The sequence below is a fragment of the Amia ocellicauda genome, chromosome 19 (assembly GCF_036373705.1).
Source record: "Amia ocellicauda isolate fAmiCal2 chromosome 19, fAmiCal2.hap1, whole genome shotgun sequence".
NCBI lineage: Eukaryota > Metazoa > Chordata > Actinopteri > Amiiformes > Amiidae > Amia > Amia ocellicauda.
Window position 1 is genome coordinate 1,273,438 of NC_089868.1, and position 22,478 is coordinate 1,295,915.

Sequence of the window (22,478 nt, forward strand, 5' to 3'; positions counted from 1 at the left end):
AGTGAGCATGACACAGAACACATGGCATGACGTGAATACCAAGTTAAACTTAAAGCAGAAATTACAGAAAGAAAGAAAAAAAAAACGGATACTGCACATGTGTTTGGTCTTTCCTATATCTTTAAAATGATATCTCAGTAGTTTAAATTTGATACAGAAATTATTCTGGAATCCCATAAAATGGAAAATACAGTGAATATAAAACTATATCTGTTATATTTATAACAAATATATTCCGTTTATACACTCACCTAAAGGATTATTAGGAACAACATACTAATACTGTGTTTGACCCCCTTTCGCCTTCAGAACTGCCTTTATTCTACGTGGCCATGATTCAACAAGGTGCTGACAGCATTCTTTAGAAATGTTGGCCCATATTGATAGGATAGCATCTTGCAGTTGATCGAGATTTGTGGGATGCACATCCAGGGCACGAAGCTCCCGTTCCACCACATCCCAAAGATGCTCTATTGGGTTGAGATCTGGTGACTGTGGGGGCCAGTTTAGTACAGTGAACTCATTGTCATGTTCAAGAAACCAATTTGAAATGATTCGACCTTTGTGACATGGTGCATTATCCTGCTGGAAGTAGCCATCAGAGGATGGGTACATGGTGGTCATAAAGGGATGGACATGCTCATTTAGGCCGTGGCATTTAAACGATGCCCAATTGGCACTAAGGGGACTAAAGTGTGCCAAGAAAACATCCCCCACACCATTACACCATTACACCACCACCAGCCTGCACAGTGGTAACAAGGCATGATGGATCCATGTTCTCATTCTGTTTACGCCAAATTCTGACTCTACCATCTGAAGGTCTCAACAGAAATCGAGACTCATCAGACCAGGCAACATTTTTCCAGTCTTCAACTGTCCAATTTTGGTGAGCTTGTGCAAATTGTAGCCTCTTTTTCCTATTTGTAGTGGAGATGAGTGGTACCCGGTGGGGTCTTCTGCTGTTGTAGCCCATCCGCCTCAAGGTTGTACGTGTTGTGGCTTCACAAATGCTTTGCTGCATACCTCGGTTGTAACGAGTGGTTATTTCAGTCAAAGTTGCTCTTCTATCAGCTTGAATCAGTCGGCCCATTCTCCTCTGACCTCTAGCATCAACAAGACATTTTCGCCCACAGGACTGCCGCATACTGGCTGTTTTTCCCTTTTCACACCATTCTTTGTAAACCCTAGAAATGGTTGTGCGTGAAAATCCCAGTAACTGAGCAGATTGTGAAATACTCAGACCGGCCCGTCTGGCACCAACAACCATGCCACGCTCACAATTGCTTAAATCACCTTTCTTTCCCATTCAGACATTCAGTTTGGAGTTCAGGAGATTGTCTTGACCAGGACCACACCCCTAAATGCATTGAAGCAACTGCCATGTGATTGGTTGGTTAGATAATTGCATTAATGAGAAATTGAACAGGTGTATCTAATAATCCTTTAGGTGAGTGTATTTGCCTTTACTAATATTGTATTTTATTTTACAATAGGTTTAATATAATAAGGTCCAAATAATAAATGTACATATTTGCACATGCTTGCTTTTGGTGAACAGGTAGAATTGGCCATTGTCTGAAAAAACATGCACTCACCTAGTTATTCACAGATTAAACAGCGCCAGTGAATATTGGGTTTTAATGTTACAAGAGTGACGATGAAGTTATTGTGTTTAGTTGCTTTAAATAACTACAGTGGTTTGTGGATAACAGGAATATGTGCACATACAGAAAAGTGAAAAGTAACGCTGGGTAAGTACACAATCAAATCAAGTTTTAGATAATGGTTCAATACGGACTCAATCCCCTTTCATGGACATGGCAGGGAACTTTTAGTTAGAACTAAGGAGTCTAATAAGACTTGGTGGTACGCAGAACTGAAGTGCCAAGTGACAGGCTATCACTTTCATTGCACACCGCATTGTCTTCTCGCAGGGAGCGAATTGGGGAAATGTTGGATTTACGGCATCATGTAGAAAGACTGAATGGTTTAGTTACAGAAAAAGATAAAAAAGATAGTGACCTTCCTTACTAGCTGAACTAACCTGCATAAAATTAAGAAGATACAGACATTTTCATGCAATTATTTCAAGTTACAGTCTGCTGCTCAGACACAGTTTGGTGCACAGATGCAACTATCATCAACTCAATTATAAACATATATCTAGAGAGACAGAGAGACAGACATGGACTACATATCGTGCACATAGTATGAAATCATGCTGGTATATGTAGGCTTGTAGATGATTGTTAAGAGGCCTATTTGGAAACATACGAAATGAGATATTACCATAATGAAGTCATGATACATGAAGGAAATGTTTTTCATGTTGGCAAAAGTACCCTGTCAAGGGTGCTTTGCTGAGAAAATGAAAATGAATGAGAGAAGACTAAAACAAAGGGCTCGTCCGGGATTTGAACCCGGGACCTCTCGCACCCTAAGCGAGAATCATACCCCTAGACCAACGAGCCACATAGCACAGGTTTCTGTGAAAACTAGTTAACATCGGTGCCACGTAGAGAGTTGTGCGCTCCTCTATTTGAACGCTTTCTGCTTCAAACATTGCATGAGTGTCTGACTGCCGCCATCTAGCGGTGCTGACTGACCGATGGCTCGGGTATCTTGGATGTTGTTAAATGACATAACTGTCCGCCCAAGACACTGATGACCAAGGGTCATAGTTTTCCCTTGTAATAATAACAACAATAGTAATTGGAGTGAATGGAAGTGGCATTTCTATTTCTCCTTACTTTAGCCGTCATCGTCGCCAACATTGTTGTTGGTGAGCATAGAGAGGAGTGTATTAGCTTTTAAAGTATATTCAAGCAATGAACACGTCAAATAAATGTAATACCGAATACTTTTGCACGCAAGTGCACATGTATGTTACAGCGCTTCTGGGAGCACGGCCCACGTGAAGCAAGAGGGCGCAGTAAAGGTCTGCGAGTCAAGTGTGATGTGGGTATCCTGCAGCAGGCAGAGGAACCTTTGTTTTTCTACAGACGAAGCTGGTGCTGTGGGATACTAGTGTAAGGCCATTTATTCGTCATCTGTTCATGCGCAACGGTTCACCAGAAGTGTGTTAGTGAAAACAGCGGTAAGTGCAGGCTTAGTAGGGTCGCAATAGCTTGAATTGTGTCGACCATGGATCAGAAAGTGAGACAGTATGGGGTAGGCGGTAATCGAAAGCACAAGAAATACATAAAAGGGAGCTATACAGCAGGTGAATAAACACGGATTGTGACAGTCCACTGTTAATAGCCTATTACAAGGCAGATTGAAATATAACAAACGATACGGATTCTTAAAATCAAATATAATTTCAATGTGCAGGAGACCAGACTGACATTTTATGCATCCTCTCGGGTGTAGATTCATGTTACTTAGACTAACAACGTTTGCATTCTAGGATATTAATAACACTCTCCACAGCAGGAATTATTGAGTGATATTACAGGGAATGTAGAGTAAAAGACTGACCCCGACGTGATTTGAACACACAACCTTCTGATCTGGAGTCAGACGCGCTACCGTTGCGCCACGAGGTCCTTAAACTTCAGTTAACACAGGACGTCAAGGAAAAATATTGTGAACTATGGTGATGTTTTGCTAGTGACCATTAGGTTAATGAATGGGCAACTGAAGCATTGAAGTGATGAAGAAGTTAAACATAATGCTAAAGAGATAGTGACAGTGAGCATGACACAGAACACATGGCATGACGTGAATACCAAGTTAAACTTAAAGCAGAAATTACAGAAAGAAAGAAAAAAAAAACGGATACTGCACATGTGTTTGGTCTTTCCTATATCTTTAAAATGATATCTCAGTAGTTTAAATTTGATACAGAAATTATTCTGGAATCCCATAAAATGGAAAATACAGTGAATATAAAACTATATCTGTTATATTTATAACAAATATATTCCGTTTATACACTCACCTAAAGGATTATTAGGAACAACATACTAATACTGTGTTTGACCCCCTTTCGCCTTCAGAACTGCCTTTATTCTACGTGGCCATGATTCAACAAGGTGCTGACAGCATTCTTTAGAAATGTTGGCCCATATTGATAGGATAGCATCTTGCAGTTGATCGAGATTTGTGGGATGCACATCCAGGGCACGAAGCTCCCGTTCCACCACATCCCAAAGATGCTCTATTGGGTTGAGATCTGGTGACTGTGGGGGCCAGTTTAGTACAGTGAACTCATTGTCATGTTCAAGAAACCAATTTGAAATGATTCGACCTTTGTGACATGGTGCATTATCCTGCTGGAAGTAGCCATCAGAGGATGGGTACATGGTGGTCATAAAGGGATGGACATGCTCATTTAGGCCGTGGCATTTAAACGATGCCCAATTGGCACTAAGGGGACTAAAGTGTGCCAAGAAAACATCCCCCACACCATTACACCATTACACCACCACCAGCCTGCACAGTGGTAACAAGGCATGATGGATCCATGTTCTCATTCTGTTTACGCCAAATTCTGACTCTACCATCTGAAGGTCTCAACAGAAATCGAGACTCATCAGACCAGGCAACATTTTTCCAGTCTTCAACTGTCCAATTTTGGTGAGCTTGTGCAAATTGTAGCCTCTTTTTCCTATTTGTAGTGGAGATGAGTGGTACCCGGTGGGGTCTTCTGCTGTTGTAGCCCATCCGCCTCAAGGTTGTACGTGTTGTGGCTTCACAAATGCTTTGCTGCATACCTCGGTTGTAACGAGTGGTTATTTCAGTCAAAGTTGCTCTTCTATCAGCTTGAATCAGTCGGCCCATTCTCCTCTGACCTCTAGCATCAACAAGACATTTTCGCCCACAGGACTGCCGCATACTGGCTGTTTTTCCCTTTTCACACCATTCTTTGTAAACCCTAGAAATGGTTGTGCGTGAAAATCCCAGTAACTGAGCAGATTGTGAAATACTCAGACCGGCCCGTCTGGCACCAACAACCATGCCACGCTCACAATTGCTTAAATCACCTTTCTTTCCCATTCAGACATTCAGTTTGGAGTTCAGGAGATTGTCTTGACCAGGACCACACCCCTAAATGCATTGAAGCAACTGCCATGTGATTGGTTGGTTAGATAATTGCATTAATGAGAAATTGAACAGGTGTATCTAATAATCCTTTAGGTGAGTGTATTTGCCTTTACTAATATTGTATTTTATTTTACAATAGGTTTAATATAATAAGGTCCAAATAATAAATGTACATATTTGCACATGCTTGCTTTTGGTGAACAGGTAGAATTGGCCATTGTCTGAAAAAACATGCACTCACCTAGTTATTCACAGATTAAACAGCGCCAGTGAATATTGGGTTTTAATGTTACAAGAGTGACGATGAAGTTATTGTGTTTAGTTGCTTTAAATAACTACAGTGGTTTGTGGATAACAGGAATATGTGCACATACAGAAAAGTGAAAAGTAACGCTGGGTAAGTACACAATCAAATCAAGTTTCACGAAAGATGATATGCTTCAGATACAACTTAATAGTAAAAATGCATTATGGTAAAGAGTTAATAGCTTTGTTGATAACCTCAACGTATGCTAATCAGTCTCTGTTTCGTGTTTATTATCATAATAATTGTAATTATTATTATTAGTAGTAGTATTCTACAATAAAACGTGCATAAGTTCGAATTGTGCCGATATGTTTTCTGCACAAGGAAAAGTATATATATTATTAAGTTACACAAGCATTGTAAAGAAACCAACAACATATAGGCACCTGGGTGTGTTCTTCCTACTTGGATAAGTAGGTTAGCCGGCTAAGTTTCAGGATAACTTGGCATTAACTCGGGATTTTCCATTCTCCGTAGCGAGTTTAAAGTTCAGCCAGCTATGTTTCCAGAGCAGCATGTCCAGCATCTCAAACCTGCTCCCTGTCAGGTTAACTTGAAGTTAGATGGCTAACAATCTGACTGTATTTCATCTGCCCAGTTAAATGACAGCTGACTGTGTCCCCCAACAATGACGGCGCAGTTCCTAACAGATCCAGTAGTGATCCAGACCCAGTAGCTTTTCTGAGAGGAATAATTCATAGAGATTATAGATTTAAATTATACAGATTAATTATTTGAGCGTTACAGGTTCGGTTGAAAAGGAATGATTTACGTAGCCGATTAATTAGGACCGCACATCAGTCATTCCGCCCTGGGCCGGCCCTGACCAATTTGATGCTCTAGGCAAGATTTTAGCTGGTGCCCCTGGCATCGCAGCCAATTCCACCACCGATCATTGTGTTCATACACTCACACAGAATCTGAATAGCTTAATGTCTTAGATTTTCTTTATTTTTGAAACAAGAAAAAACCACACAAAATAAAAACAGTATGCAAGAAACAAGTGACAAAACGAATTATGAATACAATATAAATAAGTATTGCACGAAAAAACTATATTACCGACACCATAGTGCAAGATGCATAATGTAGCAGTGTTCTACAGCCTTACTCGCCTTGCCTTTCTTGCAGCAAACAAGTGACATAAAACGAATTATAAATAAGTGGATGTTTCCTGCAGCACACTTGAAAGAAAAAGTACATTTCTCAAAATTATGTTATAGGTAATGGAGGTTGATGAAAGAGTTAAATAGCTGATCGATCAAAAGGTGTGATCGTTGTGGGGCATCGGTAAGAATGCACAATTCTCATTCATTCCAAACAGTGTCCCTTTATTGCATCACTAGCAATGGGCGTTAGCCTATTTTGGTATTTGTTTTGTGTGTTTTTTATTGCTTCTTGTTTTGTTTTATTTATTCACTTTCCACTGTCAGCTCTCTGCATTCCTTTCCCATCTCTCACTTCTTGATCCTCTGCAATCCGCCTTCCAAACACCGCTCACACCACTGAGACTGCTCTCCTGGCAGTCACTGACTCCCTCAACTGTGCTCGGGCAGCCTCCCTCTCCTCAATCCTCATCCTCCTTGGTCTCTCCGCAACATTTGACACCGTCGATCACTCCATCCTCCTCTCCTGCCTCGCTGACCTTGGAATCTCTGGGACTGCTCTCACTTGTTTCTCCTCCTACCTCAACGACCGGACCTATCAAGTGGCGAGGTTCCTCATCCACCTCTCAACCTCTCCTCACAGGCATAACCCCCGGGTTTAGCTATCCTCCCGATGGGTCACACTTCGGTAGCTACCTTTTTTACTTTCATGGGGCCCTGAAATCCTCGCTGCGCCCCTGGTCATGAAAGCTGTAATGTCTGGTATCAAAATACATTACTGGCTTTCGGCTTACACACGTCATTTCAACCCACTTGCTCAAGCAGACCGAGTAAACGTTTACTCGAGGTATACGGTCACACAGAAGGAGCATCCCAAGAACACCAGTAAATGGCGTAGAAATTTTGAAAACATGCACAATTTTCCACGATCTAAGCCCACAGTTTACGTGCAAAATCTAACGTCTGAGATGATGGTATCCATGTAACATTCCCGAAATGGACGCATTTTAAAAATGCAAGGTAACGGTCTGGTCCATTTATTGTGGGTTTCAAGGTAAAGTACATTGCTGATGGACGTTTCATGGTTAATGCAGATCAGTGGTTTCCTTTATCATTATGCTCTCTAAATTGTTGTGGGTCTGTTGTACACTGTTCAGTACTGTACATCGTGTTTTAATCCTAACTTGATAAAACACTTCGATTCATGGCTTTGTAGCCCCACCAGTGACGTAAAAAACCACTCGGTAAGATCATTAAAACAAAGTATTAAACAAGGCGCAATGCACAAGACAGTCCTTTGCCCTGTGCAGGGCTGCGGGTAAACAACTCGTCTCTAGTGCAATAAACTAAGACCACTAAGACCAGGGGCATTTAATCTGTGACTCGAGCATATTGTCTCCAGTGAGGTCAATACACGCGTCAGGGATATGTATGCTAAATGTAATGTAAATATGATGGATATAATGTATATTGTGGTGGAGTTCATAAACATAATGTCAGGTGAACTTTAGTGATATTCTGTGTTTTCTAAATTCCAAGCAGTGGGACTTTAAGTCATAACTTTGTGAGGAATATACATGTCTTTATAAATTATATATCATTATAAAGTAATAATCCAGCTCACTTTGCTACCTAGCCTACTGCCAGTTGCCATCCAAATGATGATAATGATCAGCTAGTAGTTAAGTACTGCAGTAGTTTGCCAGTTGTCAGCTAATGATTTTTCATAGTATTGTATTATTTAAATTCAGTTTTTTGTGCACTATAGTATTTTCAGTATTGAGTATTTTTGGTGTGGATGTTATTTTACCTTTAACAGTTTATTAGTTATTGCTCTGATTTCAATATGCATAGTGCACTATTTACATTTGTATTGATTATTACATCAATTACTTCAACAAGTACAGTGAATGTTAAAGTGCAATACATGTTCTGTGATGTGCATTATTTAAATGTTTGTGTTTATTTTAGTTTTAACTAAACATTCTCTATACGCCATAAACATGGGCACCACTAAAATGTTTTTCATCGAGAGGGGGGATGGTTCTGGGGCTACTATCAAATCTCGCATATGGCCCCCAAATGGCTAGGGCCGGCTCTGGACATCACACATTACATAGGATGGGACTGACGTTGGATGGGACTTTTCGTGACTTAAATCAAGTAACAAGTTACTAGTACACACATAGCCTCTAAGTGTACTGAGTAATGATACTCTCTCTTTCGTTCATTCGTTCCTTAATATAATTACCTTTAGTAGTAGTAGTACTGGCCACTACTCGGAAGGCAGCGATGCGCACCAATAGATCACGAAAGCTATCTCATAGTTTTGTGTTTTAGATAATGGTTCAATACGGACTCAATCCCCTTTCATGGACATGGCAGAGAACTTGCAGTTAGAACTAAGGAGTCTAATAAGACTTGGTGGTACGCAGAACTGAAGTGCCAAGTGACAGGCTATCACTTTCATTGCACATCGCATTGTCTTCTCGCAGGGAGCGAATTGGGGAAATGTTGGATTTACGGCATCATGTAGAAAGACTGAATGGTTTAGTTACAGAAAGAGATAAAAAAGATAGTGACCTTTCTTACTAGCTGAACTAACCTGCATAAAATTAAGAAGATACAGACATTTTCATGCAATTATTTCAAGTTACAGTCTGCTGCTCAGACACAGTTTGGCGCACAGATGCAACTATCATCAACTCAATTATAAACATATATCTAGAGAGACAGAGAGACAGACATGGACTACATATCGTGCACATTGTATGAAATCATGCTGGTATATGTAGGCTTGTAGATGATTGTTAAGAGGCCTATTTGGAAACATACGAAATGAGATATTACCATAATGAAGTCATGATACATGAAGGAAATGTTTTTCATGTTGGCAAAAGTACCCTGTCAAGGGTGCTTTGCTGAGAAAATGAAAATGAATGAGAGAAGACTAAAACAAAGGGCCACGTAGAGAGTTGTGCGCTCCTCTATTTGAACACTTTCTTCTTCAAACATTGCATGAGTGTCTGACTGCCGCCATCTAGCGGTGCTGACTGACCGATGGCTCGGGTATCTTGGATGTTGTTAAATGACATAACTGTCCGCCCAAGACACTGATGACCAAGGGTCATAGTTTTCCCTTGTAATAATAACAACAATAGTAATTGGAGTGAATGGAAGTGGCATTTCTATTTCTCCTTACTTTAGCCGTCATCGTCGCCAACATTGTTGTTGGTGAGCATAGAGAGGAGTGTATTAGCTTTTAAAGTACATTCAAGCAATGAACACGTCAAATAAATGTAATACCGAATACTTTTGCACGCAAGTGCACATGTATGTTACAGCGCTTCTGGGAGCACGGCCCACGTGAAGCAAGAGGGCGCAGTAAAGGTCTGCGAGTCAAGTGTGATGTGTGTACCCTGCAGCAGGGAGAGGAACCTTTGTTTTTCTACAGACGAAGCTGGTGCTGTGGGATACTAGTGTAAGGCCATTTATTCGTCATCTGTTCATGCGCAACGGTTTACCAGAAGCGTGTTAGTGAAAACAGCGGTAAGTGCAGGCTTAGTAGGGTCGCAATAGCTTGAATGGTGTCGAACTCCCCCGAAGCATCACAAGTGTGATGGCGGAAGCCTAGAAAGAAAACGTTGCGTTGGCCGGGAATCGTACCCGGGTCAACTGCTTGGAAGGCAGCTATGCTCACCACTATACCACCAACGCCCAGAAAGTCTCTCATTCCATGACTTTTGAAGCATTTCAGATCATTCATCTGACTAGATACATGCGAATAATCACAGCCTACAGTGTAAAGCTTCTGATTACAGACAGGGCGTGTTGAGTGTGCTAAGTAACTTGCTAAATTCACTAACAAACAGTCGCTGCTCTTACTACAAAACAGGTGCAAGATATATCATTCTTAGCTAAACAAACCACGTAAACAATCAATGTAACTCTTAACTAAACTAGGAAACGCGAGAGAAAAAGGCGATACTTAGCTGCGGCGACTTGAGCGACTTCTCAGCTGGCTTGCCCGAGTGTCCAGATGCATATGTGGAAATACTTCTATACAAACCATGAACATAGATTCTCGATAGATGAATACTGTTTATTTAAAGGTCAGTTTTTATTTAGCGCATAGTTTATTGAATTTACCCCCCGAGGTGGAACACGGACAATGATGTATTTGATTGACAGTGTAACTTGGACTGTTGGAGTAACTTGGACACCCATTGGAATGGAAAAACAAACTCGAGAAAAAAGTGTGTGTGTGTGTGTGTGTGTGTGTGTGTGTCACCTGCTGGTAGTGATGCATTTACATAACCTACAGACTATTTGGGCTGATTGTTCCTGGTGTATTAATGAAACTTTTCAAAGCGGTGGCTTACGTAGATGACATCACAGTCATTGTTAAGAATGGCAAGGATGTACCTTACCTTAAATGACTGTCAGAAATGAATTGAGTTTCTTCAGTGGTTAATGGCTTTTACTGGGGGAACTAGGTAGAAAGCAAGCCACTGTCTCTAGCCACATTTTGGACAAATGGACAAAACTAGTTGGATTTAAAAATAGACGGATAGACAGTCGGATGGCGTCTGTCTACAATATTTTAAATGATAATAGTATATGTAGTATATGCATGTGTATTATAAACTAATCTTTACAGAAAAGGGGTAATACCATAATAAAATGCTGATGAGAGAAGAAGAGATCTTATTCACTGGCCAAATACATGATTTCGACAATTGTCGTACATCTTGACGGCACTTAGCTTTACTTTTCACAATGTATGACTGCACTTACTGTACTTAACTGTATACATTGGAAGTTGTAAAATGTATTATCTTGAATTGCTTTGTTTAATGTAAATTTGAATTTGTAATGTTTGATGCCTTGTACTTAACTGTATTCTTGCACTTATGTTGCAAGTCGCCCTGCATAAGGGCGTCTGCCAAGAAATAAAAATAATAATAATGTGTTTTATACAATGAGAAATTAAGAAAACCGTAAAAGAAAGGCATTTTAAACCAGGACCTCTCGCACTCTAAGAGAAAATCATATCTCGAACAAACTTACATTAGTGACATCTTTACACTAGTGCCACGTAGAAAGCGGTGCGCTCCAACAGCTGGAAACTTTCTCAGTCTCAAGTTCAAGCAACTTGTGTGTGACTGGCATCTTGTGGTGCTGACTAATAGCACTATTGGACTAGAGGAGCTGGGGCTGGCAGAAATTCAGCCAGGCTTTTCTACAGGCGCAAACTCAGCTGATGCTGTGTAGGCTACTCCGTGTACGTCAATGAAAGTCTAGTGACTTCAATATACACACCCCGATGCACCCAAAGAGTGATTGTCAAAGTATGAGTGACTCGCTCCACTAGCAGCACCGACCTGCATCTCTCTGTGACACCCGGCGCCTCCGTCTGGATAAGCTGCTGGTAATGCCGAGCACGGCAGCAGATCTTGTACAGTGGAACCCTAATAATATTCATAATAATATGGCAACATCCTGGGGGGTCGGTGTGCCGCGCCACAGTGCAGCGACCTTAGCGCATCACTAAAAGGCACCTTAGCGAGGCCTCGGAATCGCTCAAACATGAACCGAGAAATGAACATTGAATCCCATCTACTATTATTACCTAGTAGTGTTGATGTTATCTGAAGTATTTCTATACGTTTTTATTAGTGTATGAATTGTGTCGACCAGGGATCAGAAAGTGAGACAGTATTGGGTAGGCGGTAATCGAAAGCACAAGAAATACGTAAAAGGGAGCTATACAGCAGGTGAATAAAACACGGATTGTGACAGTCCACTGTTAATAGCCTATAACAAGGCAGATTAAAATATAACAAACGATACGGATTCTTAAAATCAAATATAATTTCAACGTGCAGGAGACCAGACTGACTTTTATGCATCCTCTCGGGTGTAGATGCATGTTACTTAGACTAACAACGTTTGCATTCTAGGATATTAATAACACTCTCCAGAGCAGGAATTATTGAGTGATATTACAGGGAATGTTGAGTAAAAGACTGACCCCGACGTGATTTGAACACACAACCTTCTGATCTGGAGTCAGACGCGCTACCGTTGCGCCACGAGGTCCTTAAACTTCAGTTAACACAGGACGTCAAGGAAAAATATTGGGAACTATGGTGATGTTTTGCTAGTGACCATTAGGTTAATGAATGGGCAACTGAAGCATTGACGTGATGAAGAAGTTAAACAGAATGCTAAAGAGATAGTGACAGTGAGCATGACACAGAACACATGGCATGACGTGAATACCAAGTTAAACTTAAAGCAGAAATTACAGAAAGAAAGAAAAAAAAACGGATACTGCACATGTGTTTGGTCTTTCCTATATCTTTAATATGATATCTCAGTAGTTTAAATTTGATACAGAAATTATTCTGGAATCCCATAAAATGGAAAATACAGTGAAAATAAAACTATATCTGTTATATTTATAACAAATATATTCCGCTTATACACTCACCTAAAGGATTATTAGGAACACCATACTAATACTGTGTTTTACCCCCTTTCGCCTTCAGAACTGCCTTAATTCTACGTGGCATTGATTCAACAAGGTGCTGAAAGCATTCTTTAGAAATGTTGGCCCATATTGATAGGATAGCATCTTGCAGTTGATCGAGATTTGTGGGATGCACATCCAGGGCACGAAGCTCCCGTTCCACCACATCCCAAAGATGCTCTATTGGGTTGAGATGTGGTGACTGTGGGGGCCAGTTTAGTACAGTGAACTCATTGTCATGTTCAAGAAACCAATTTGAAATGATTCGACCTTTGTGACATGGTGCATTATCCTGCTGGAAGTAGCCATCAGAGGATGGGTACATGGTGGTCATAAAGGGATGGACATGCTCATGTAGGCCGTGGCATTTAAACGATGCCCAATTGGCACTAAGGGGACTAAAGTGTGCCAAGAAAACATCCCCCACACCATTACACCATTACACCACCACCAGCCTGCACAGTGGTAACAAGGCATGATGGATCCATGTTCTCATTCTGTTTACGCCAAATTCTGACTCTACCATCTGAAGGTCTCAACAGAAATCGAGACTCATCAGACCAGGCAACATTTTTCCAGTCTTCAACTGTCCAATTTTGGTGAGCTTGTGCAAATTGTAGCCTCTTTTTCCTATTTGTAGTGGAGATGAGTGGTACCCGGTGGGGTCTTCTGCTGTTGTAGCCCATCCGCCTCAAGGTTGTACGTGTTGTGGCTTCACAAATGCCTTGCTGCATACCTCGGTTGTAACGAGTGGTTATTTCAGTCAAAGTTGCTCTTCTATCAGCTTGAATCAGTCGGCCCATTCTCCTCTGACCTCTAGCATCAACAAGGCATTTTCGCCCACAGGACTGCCGCATACTGGATGTTTTTCCCTTTTCACACCATTTTTTGTAAACCCTAGAAATGGTTGTGCGTGAAAATCCCAGTAACTGAGCAGATTGTGAAATACTCAGACCGGCCCGTCTGGCACCAACAACCATGCCACGCTCAAAATTGCTTAAATCACCTTTCTTTCCCATTCAGACATCCAGTTTGGAGTTCAGGAGATTGTCTTGACCAGGACCACACCCCTAAATGCATTGAAGCAACTGCCATGTGATTGGTTGGTTAGATAATTGCATTAATGAGAAATTGAACAGGTGTATCTAATAATCCTTTAGGTGAGTGTATTTGCCTTTACTAATATTGTATTTTATTTTACAATAGGTTTAATATAATAAGGTCCAAATAATAAATGTACATATTTGCACATGCTTGCTTTTGGTGAACAGGTAGAATTGGCCATTGTCTGAAAAAACATGGACTCACCTAGTTATTCACAGTTTAAACAGCGCCAGTGAATATTGGGTTTTAATGTTACAAGAGTGACGATGAAGTTATTGCGTTTAGTTGCTTTAAATAACTACAGTGGTTTGTGGATAACAGGAATATGTGCACATACAGAAAAGTTAAAAGTAACGCTGGGTAAGTACATAATCAAATCAAGTTTCACGAAAGATGATATGCTTCAGATACAACTTAATAGTAAAAATGCATTATGGTAAAGAGTTAATAGCTTTGTTGATAACCTCAACGTATGCTAATCAGTCTCTGTTTCGTGTTTATTATCATAATAATTGTAATTATTATTATTAGTAGTAGTATTCTACAATAAAACGTGCATAAGTTCGAATTGTGCCGATATGTTTTCTGCACAAGGAAAAGTATATATATTATTAAGTTACACAAGCATTGTAAAGAAACCAACAACATATAGGCACCTGGGTGTGTTCTTCCTACTTGGATAAGTAGGTTAGCCGGCTAAGTTTCAGGATAACTTGGCATTAACTCGGGATTTTCCATTCTCCGTAGCGAGTTTAAAGTTCAGCCAGCTATGTTTCCAGAGCAGCATGTCCAGCATCTCAAACCTGCTCCCTGTCAGGTTAACTTGAAGTTAGATGGCTAACAATCTGACTGTATTTCATCTGCCCAGTTAAATGACAGCTGACTGTGTCCCCCAACAATGACGGCGCAGTTCCTAACAGATCCAGTAGTGATCCAGACCCAGTAGCTTTTCTGAGAGGAATAATTCATAGAGATTATAGATTTAAATTATACAGATTAATTATTTGAGCGTTACAGGTTCGGTTGAAAAGGAATGATTTACGTAGCCGATTAATTAGGACCGCACATCAGTCATTCCGCCCTGGGCCGGCCCTGACCAATTTGATGCTCTAGGCAAGATTTTAGCTGGTGCCCCTGGCATCGCAGCCAATTCCACCACCGATCATTGTGTTCATACACTCACACAGAATCTGAATAGCTTAATGTCTTAGATTTTCTTTATTTTTGAAACAAGAAAAAACCACACAAAATAAAAACAGTATGCAAGAAACAAGTGACAAAACGAATTATGAATACAATATAAATAAGTATTGCACGAAAAAACTATATTACCGACACCATAGTGCAAGATGCATAATGTAGCAGTGTTCTACAGCCTTACTCGCCTTGCCTTTCTTGCAGCAAACAAGTGACATAAAACGAATTATAAATAAGTGGATGTTTCCTGCAGCACACTTGAAAGAAAAAGTACATTTCTCAAAATTATGTTATAGGTAATGGAGGTTGATGAAAGAGTTAAATAGCTGATCGATCAAAAGGTGTGATCGTTGTGGGGCATCGGTAAGAATGCACAATTCTCATTCATTCCAAACAGTGTCCCTTTATTGCATCACTAGCAATGGGCGTTAGCCTATTTTGGTATTTGTTTTGTGTGTTTTTTATTGCTTCTTGTTTTGTTTTATTTATTCACTTTCCACTGTCAGCTCTCTGCATTCCTTTCCCATCTCTCACTTCTTGATCCTCTGCAATCCGCCTTCCAAACACCGCTCACACCACTGAGACTGCTCTCCTGGCAGTCACTGACTCCCTCAACTGTGCTCGGGCAGCCTCCCTCTCCTCAATCCTCATCCTCCTTGGTCTCTCCGCAACATTTGACACCGTCGATCACTCCATCCTCCTCTCCTGCCTCGCTGACCTTGGAATCTCTGGGACTGCTCTCACTTGTTTCTCCTCCTACCTCAACGACCGGACCTATCAAGTGGCGAGGTTCCTCATCCACCTCTCAACCTCTCCTCACAGGCATAACCCCCGGGTTTAGCTATCCTCCCGATGGGTCACACTTCGGTAGCTACCTTTTTTACTTTCATGGGGCCCTGAAATCCTCGCTGCGCCCCTGGTCATGAAAGCTGTAATGTCTGGTATCAAAATACATTACTGGCTTTCGGCTTACACACGTCATTTCAACCCACTTGCTCAAGCAGACCGAGTAAACGTTTACTCGAGGTATACGGTCACACAGAAGGAGCATCCCAAGAACACCAGTAAATGGCGTAGAAATTTTGAAAACATGCACAATTTTCCACGATCTAAGCCCACAGTTTACGTGCAAAATCTAACGTCTGAGATGATGGTATCCATGTAACATTCCCGAAATGGACGCATTTTAAAAATGCAAGGTAACGGTCTGGTCCATTTATTGTGGGTTTCAAGGTAAAGTACATTGCTGATGGACGTTTCATGGTTAATGCAGATCAGTGGTTTCCTTTATCATTATGCTCTCTAAATTGTTGTGGGTCTGTTGTACACTGTTCAGTACTGTACATCGTGTTTTAATCCTAACTTGATAAAACACTTCGATTCATGGCTTTGTAGCCCCACCAGTGACGTAAAAAACCACTCGGTAAGATCATTAAAACAAAGTATTAAACAAGGCGCAATGCACAAGACAGTCCTTTGCCCTGTGCAGGGCTGCGGGTAAACAACTCGTCTCTAGTGCAATAAACTAAGACCACTAAGACCAGGGGCATTTAATCTGTGACTCGAGCATATTGTCTCCAGTGAGGTCAATACACGCGTCAGGGATATGTATGCTAAATGTAATGTAAATATGATGGATATAATGTATATTGTGGTGGAGTTCATAAACATAATGTCAGGTGAACTTTAGTGATATTCTGTGTTTTCTAAATTCCAAGCAGTGGGACTTTAAGTCATAACTTTGTGAGGAATATACATGTCTTTATAAATTATATATCATTATAAAGTAATAATCCAGCTCACTTTGCTACCTAGCCTACTGCCAGTTGCCATCCAAATGATGATAATGATCAGCTAGTAGTTAAGTACTGCAGTAGTTTGCCAGTTGTCAGCTAATGATTTTTCATAGTATTGTATTATTTAAATTCAGTTTTTTGTGCACTATAGTATTTTCAGTATTGAGTATTTTTGGTGTGGATGTTATTTTACCTTTAACAGTTTATTAGTTATTGCTCTGATTTCAATATGCATAGTGCACTATTTACATTTGTATTGATTATTACATCAATTACTTCAACAAGTACAGTGAATGTTAAAGTGCAATACATGTTCTGTGATGTGCATTATTTAAATGTTTGTGTTTATTTTAGTTTTAACTAAACATTCTCTATACGCCATAAACATGGGCACCACTAAAATGTTTTTCATCGAGAGGGGGGATGGTTCTGGGGCTACTATCAAATCTCGCATATGGCCCCCAAATGGCTAGGGCCGGCTCTGGACATCACACATTACATAGGATGGGACTGACGTTGGATGGGACTTTTCGTGACTTAAATCAAGTAACAAGTTACTAGTACACACATAGCCTCTAAGTGTACTGAGTAATGATACTCTCTCTTTCGTTCATTCGTTCCTTAATATAATTACCTTTAGTAGTAGTAGTACTGGCCACTACTCGGAAGGCAGCGATGCGCACCAATAGATCACGAAAGCTATCTCATAGTTTTGTGTTTTAGATAATGGTTCAATACGGACTCAATCCCCTTTCATGGACATGGCAGAGAACTTGCAGTTAGAACTAAGGAGTCTAATAAGACTTGGTGGTACGCAGAACTGAAGTGCCAAGTGACAGGCTATCACTTTCATTGCACATCGCATTGTCTTCTCGCAGGGAGCGAATTGGGGAAATGTTGGATTTACGGCATCATGTAGAAAGACTGAATGGTTTAGTTACAGAAAGAGATAAAAAAGATAGTGACCTTTCTTACTAGCTGAACTAACCTGCATAAAATTAAGAAGATACAGACATTTTCATGCAATTATTTCAAGTTACAGTCTGCTGCTCAGACACAGTTTGGCGCACAGATGCAACTATCATCAACTCAATTATAAACATATATCTAGAGAGACAGAGAGACAGACATGGACTACATATCGTGCACATTGTATGAAATCATGCTGGTATATGTAGGCTTGTAGATGATTGTTAAGAGGCCTATTTGGAAACATACGAAATGAGATATTACCATAATGAAGTCATGATACATGAAGGAAATGTTTTTCATGTTGGCAAAAGTACCCTGTCAAGGGTGCTTTGCTGAGAAAATGAAAATGAATGAGAGAAGACTAAAACAAAGGGCCACGTAGAGAGTTGTGCGCTCCTCTATTTGAACACTTTCTTCTTCAAACATTGCATGAGTGTCTGACTGCCGCCATCTAGCGGTGCTGACTGACCGATGGCTCGGGTATCTTGGATGTTGTTAAATGACATAACTGTCCGCCCAAGACACTGATGACCAAGGGTCATAGTTTTCCCTTGTAATAATAACAACAATAGTAATTGGAGTGAATGGAAGTGGCATTTCTATTTCTCCTTACTTTAGCCGTCATCGTCGCCAACATTGTTGTTGGTGAGCATAGAGAGGAGTGTATTAGCTTTTAAAGTACATTCAAGCAATGAACACGTCAAATAAATGTAATACCGAATACTTTTGCACGCAAGTGCACATGTATGTTACAGCGCTTCTGGGAGCACGGCCCACGTGAAGCAAGAGGGCGCAGTAAAGGTCTGCGAGTCAAGTGTGATGTGTGTACCCTGCAGCAGGGAGAGGAACCTTTGTTTTTCTACAGACGAAGCTGGTGCTGTGGGATACTAGTGTAAGGCCATTTATTCGTCATCTGTTCATGCGCAACGGTTCACCAGAAGTGTGTTAGTGAAAACAGCGGTAAGTGCAGGCTTAGTAGGGTCGCAATAGCTTGAATGGTGTCGAACTCCCCCGAAGCATCACAAGTGTGATGGCGGAAGCCTAGAAAGAAAACGTTGCGTTGGCCGGGAATCGTACCCGGGTCAACTGCTTGGAAGGCAGCTATGCTCACCACTATACCACCAACGCCCAGAAAGTCTCTCATTCCATGACTTTTGAAGCATTTCAGATCATTCATCTGACTAGATACATGCGAATAATCACAGCCTACAGTGTAAAGCTTCTGATTACAGACAGGGCGTGTTGAGTGTGCTAAGTAACTTGCTAAATTCACTAACAAACAGTCGCTGCTCTTACTACAAAACAGGTGCAAGATATATCATTCTTAGCTAAACAAACCACGTAAACAATCAATGTAACTCTTAACTAAACTAGGAAACGCGAGAGAAAAAGGCGATACTTAGCTGCGGCGACTTGAGCGACTTCTCAGCTGGCTTGCCCGAGTGTCCAGATGCATATGTGGAAATACTTCTATACAAACCATGAACATAGATTCTCGATAGATGAATACTGTTTATTTAAAGGTCAGTTTTTATTTAGCGCATAGTTTATTGAATTTACCCCCCGAGGTGGAACACGGACAATGATGTATTTGATTGACAGTGTAACTTGGACTGTTGGAGTAACTTGGACACCCATTGGAATGGAAAAACAAACTCGAGAAAAAAGTGTGTGTGTGTGTGTGTGTGTGTGTGTGTGTCACCTGCTGGTAGTGATGCATTTACATAACCTACAGACTATTTGGGCTGATTGTTCCTGGTGTATTAATGAAACTTTTCAAAGCGGTGGCTTACGTAGATGACATCACAGTCATTGTTAAGAATGGCAAGGATGTACCTTACCTTAAATGACTGTCAGAAATGAATTGAGTTTCTTCAGTGGTTAATGGCTTTTACTGGGGGAACTAGGTAGAAAGCAAGCCACTGTCTCTAGCCACATTTTGGACAAATGGACAAAACTAGTTGGATTTAAAAATAGACGGATAGACAGTCGGATGGCGTCTGTCTACAATATTTTAAATGATAATAGTATATGTAGTATATGCATGTGTATTATAAACTAATCTTTACAGAAAAGGGGTAATACCATAATAAAATGCTGATGAGAGAAGAAGAGATCTTATTCACTGGCCAAATACATGATTTCGACAATTGTCGTACATCTTGACGGCACTTAGCTTTACTTTTCACAATGTATGACTGCACTTACTGTACTTAACTGTATACATTGGAAGTTGTAAAATGTATTATCTTGAATTGCTTTGTTTAATGTAAATTTGAATTTGTAATGTTTGATGCCTTGTACTTAACTGTATTCTTGCACTTATGTTGCAAGTCGCCCTGCATAAGGGCGTCTGCCAAGAAATAAAAATAATAATAATGTGTTTTATACAATGAGAAATTAAGAAAACCGTAAAAGAAAGGCATTTTAAACCAGGACCTCTCGCACTCTAAGAGAAAATCATATCTCGAACAAACTTACATTAGTGACATCTTTACACTAGTGCCACGTAGAAAGCGGTGCGCTCCAACAGCCGGAAACTTTCTCAGTCTCAAGTTCAAGCACCTTGTGTGTGACTGCCATCTAATGTTGCTGACTAATAGCACTATTGGACTAGAGGAGCTGGGGCTGGCAGAAATTCAGCCAGGCTTTTCTACAGGCGCAAACTCAGCTGATGCTGTGTAGGCTACTCCGTGTACGTCAATGAAAGTCTAGTGACTTCAATATACACACCCCGATGCACCCAAAGAGTGATTGTCAAAGTATGAGTGACTCGCTCCACTAGCAGCACCGACCTGCATCTCTCTGTGACACCCGGCGCCTCCGTCTGGATAAGCTGCTGGTAATGCCGAGCACGGCAGCAGATCTTGTACAGTGGAACCCTAATAATATTCCTAATAATATGGCAACATCCTGGGGGGTCGGTGTGCCGCGCCACAGTGCAGCGACCTTAGCGCATCACTAAAAGGCACCTTAGCGAGGCCTCGGAATCGCTCAAACATGAACCGAGAAATGAACATTGAATCCCATCTACTATTATTACCTAGTAGTGTTGATGTTATCTGAAGTATTTCTATACGTTTTTATTAGTGTATGAATTGTGTCGACCAGGGATCAGAAAGTGAGACAGTATTGGGTAGGCGGTAATCGAAAGCACAAGAAATACATAAAAGGGAGCTATACAGCAGGTGAATAAAACACGGATTGTGACAGTCCACTGTTAATAGCCTATTACAAGGCAGATTAAAATATAACAAACGATACGGATTCTTAAAATCAAATATAATTTCTACGTGGAGGAGACCAGACTGACTTTTATGCATCCTCTCGGGTGTAGATGCATGTTACTTAGACTAACAACGTTTGCATTCTAGGATATTAATAACACTTTCCACAGCAGGAATTATTGAGTGATATTACAGGGAATGTTGAGTAAAAGACTGACCCCGACGTGATTTGAACACACAACCTTCTGATCTGGAGTCAGACGCGCTACCGTTGCGCCACGAGGTCCTTAAACTTCAGTTAACACAGGACGTCAAGGAAAAATATTGGGAACTATGGTGATGTTTTGCTAGTGACCATTAGGTTAATGAATGGGCAACTGAAGCATTGACGTGATGAAGAAGTTAAACAGAATGCTAAAGAGATAGTGACAGTGAGCATGACACAGAACACATGGCATGACGTGAATACCAAGTTAAACTTAAAGCAGAAATTACAGAAAGAAAGAAAAAAAAGAAAACCGGACACTGCACATATGTTTGGTCTTTCCTATATCTTTAATATGATATCTCAGTAGTTTAAATTTGATACAGAAATTATTCTGGAATCCCATGAAATGGAAAATACAGTGAATATAAAACTATATTTGCTGTATTTATAACAAATATATTCCGCTTATACACTCACCTAAAGGATTATTAGGAACACCATACTAATACTGTGTTTTACCCCCTTTCGCCTTCAGAACTGCCTTAATTCTACGTGGCATTGATTCAACAAGGTGCTGAAAGCATTCTTTAGAAATGTTGGCCCATATTGATAGGATAGCATCTTGCAGTTGATCGAGATTTGTGGGATGCACATCCAGGGCACGAAGCTCCCGTTCCACCACATCCCAAAGATGCTCTATTGGGTTGAGATCTGGTGACTGTGGGGGCCAGTTTAGTACAGTGAACTCATTGTCATGTTCAAGAAACCAATTTGAAATGATTCGACCTTTGTGACATGGTGCATTATCCTGCTGGAAGTAGCCATCAGAGGATGGGTACATGGTGGTCATAAAGGGATGGACATGGTCAGAAACAATGCTCAGGTAGGCCGTGGCATTTAAACGATGCCCAATTGGCACTAAGGGGCCTAAAGTGTGCCAAGAAAACATCCCCCACACCATTACACCACCACCA

The 22,478-nt window shown here is 40.7% G+C and overlaps 6 non-coding genes across 6 annotated transcripts; all 6 read right to left on the minus strand.

Moving 5' to 3' along the window:
- Positions 1 to 2,402: 2,402 nt before the first annotated feature.
- On the minus strand, positions 2,403 to 2,474 carry trnap-agg (transfer RNA proline (anticodon AGG)). The gene has a single exon. It is a non-coding gene; the product is annotated as a tRNA-Pro (tRNA).
- Positions 2,475 to 3,479: 1,005 nt separating this feature from the next.
- On the minus strand, positions 3,480 to 3,551 carry trnaw-cca (transfer RNA tryptophan (anticodon CCA)). The gene has a single exon. It is a non-coding gene; the product is annotated as a tRNA-Trp (tRNA).
- Positions 3,552 to 10,110: 6,559 nt separating this feature from the next.
- Positions 10,111 to 10,182, minus strand: trnag-ucc (transfer RNA glycine (anticodon UCC)). The gene has a single exon. It is a non-coding gene; the product is annotated as a tRNA-Gly (tRNA).
- A 2,313-nt stretch (positions 10,183 to 12,495) lies between these two features.
- trnaw-cca (transfer RNA tryptophan (anticodon CCA)) lies at positions 12,496 to 12,567 on the minus strand. The gene has a single exon. It is a non-coding gene; the product is annotated as a tRNA-Trp (tRNA).
- A 6,558-nt stretch (positions 12,568 to 19,125) lies between these two features.
- Positions 19,126 to 19,197, minus strand: trnag-ucc (transfer RNA glycine (anticodon UCC)). The gene has a single exon. It is a non-coding gene; the product is annotated as a tRNA-Gly (tRNA).
- Positions 19,198 to 21,510: 2,313 nt separating this feature from the next.
- trnaw-cca (transfer RNA tryptophan (anticodon CCA)) lies at positions 21,511 to 21,582 on the minus strand. Its single transcript has one exon. It is a non-coding gene; the product is annotated as a tRNA-Trp (tRNA).
- Between the last annotated feature and the right edge of the window lie 896 nt (positions 21,583 to 22,478).